At 57.3% G+C, this 1,320-nt stretch overlaps 1 protein-coding gene across 1 annotated transcript in view; it reads right to left on the bottom strand.

The window, feature by feature from the left end:
* Positions 1–638, bottom strand: part of LOC112947044 — a 27,509-nt gene extending 26,871 nt beyond the window's left edge. Inside the window, exons 1-2 of the mRNA XM_026039049.1 lie at positions 606–638; positions 485–507 (exon numbers count right to left, since the gene is read on the bottom strand). The gene's annotated coding sequence lies outside the window, so the exon portion shown is untranslated. The remainder of the gene's footprint in view (positions 1–484; positions 508–605) is intronic.
* Positions 639–1,320: the final 682 nt, after the last annotated feature.

Below are 1,320 nucleotides of genomic sequence, written 5' to 3'. Positions count from 1 at the left end.
AAGAAAAAAGGAAAAAGAGGAGGAAAGAAGGAAGCGGGACGTGCCGCGCCGGAGCCGCAGGGAGCCTCCCGCGGACGCGCCCCGTCGCCGCCGGCAGCAGCGCTTGCGCCGCCGCCCTGCGCGCAGCCTGCGCGGGCCGGGGGGGCCGCGCGGCCCGCAGCGCGCAAGGGGCGGCCGGCACCGCCGCCTCCCGCCTTGCGCGGGCCGGGGGGCCGCGGCAAAGGCGGCGCCCTCGGTTAACTCCTTTGGAGGCTCCGTGGGCTCCCTCGAGGGTGGAGGCGCCTACCCGGCTTCAGCCCGCGTCAGCCCGGCCAGCCTGAGCAGCCCCTTTGGCCCACGGCAGACCCAGCCTCAAGTGGGAACTTGACTTCGCCTCGCCCCTCACCAGGCACTGCGGGAGAAAAATAACTCCCTAGAAGCCCCAGCTTGACACACATAACGCACATAATGTATATTTGGCTTTAAAAGCAACACTAAGGCTCACCTTGCCTTTTGTCCCTGAGTCACCTCAATACATGAAGAAAAAAATACATATTTATATATCTCACAGTACCCCAAAACCCAGGGGTACCAATGCTGAGGTGCCCGTGCCAGGTTTGCCTTACCTGGGTCTACCAGAGGAGGTGCAAGAGYTCACATGGGTCCAGCTTGACGTCCTCACCAGAACCTCAGCAAAGAGCCCCCTGGGCTGGGCCCTTTGTTCCCCGGCTAAATCAGCACTAGACACTAGCCGTGCTAATTAGCCAAAGGGGCATTTCGTTAGGCTATTGGCTGCCCCTCTCTCCCAAATAATGTTTCCATGTTCACCAGCTGAAGCTGATTTAAAAAAAAAAAAAAAAAAATGAAAAAAAGAAAGAAATCACAATCACCTGGGTTCTAAATTCATAGCTAATCTGAAAAGCCACGGCTGCAAAGGCAGCCACCTTGGAAGAAAACCAGGACATCCTGACCAATAAAGTGACCCACAGAGAATAGGGGCCCAGTTCCAGCTCCACCAAAGATGATGGGACTTTTCCATAGGCTGCCATGAGAACTGGATCAGGGCTGCCCCTGCAGCAGCTCCCGATCTGCAGTGGTTGCTGAAATACGCCACATTCTGCAGCCTCTGCAGGAGGAGCGAGGCCCCTTGGCCAACCTCTGGCACCAGCCAAACCCTTCCCAGGTGCCAGCCACAGCCTTGAGCCTATGGTTGACCACAACAACTGCTGCCTTTCAACCCCCCAGTGCCCTGACTGCTCAAGGTGCCAAGTGCACCTCAGAGGTGTTAATTAAAGCTCATTAGCCAAACCTCATCCACCTGCATTCACTTTCCCTGCCCCT

Source organism: Nothoprocta perdicaria, unplaced genomic scaffold (genome assembly GCF_003342845.1).
Source record: "Nothoprocta perdicaria isolate Ctin4 unplaced genomic scaffold, notPer1 scaffold_22, whole genome shotgun sequence".
NCBI classification, from domain to species: domain Eukaryota; kingdom Metazoa; phylum Chordata; class Aves; order Tinamiformes; family Tinamidae; genus Nothoprocta; species Nothoprocta perdicaria.
Note: the sequence above shows the minus strand (reverse complement) of the source record. Positions and strands in the feature narration are given on the sequence as shown.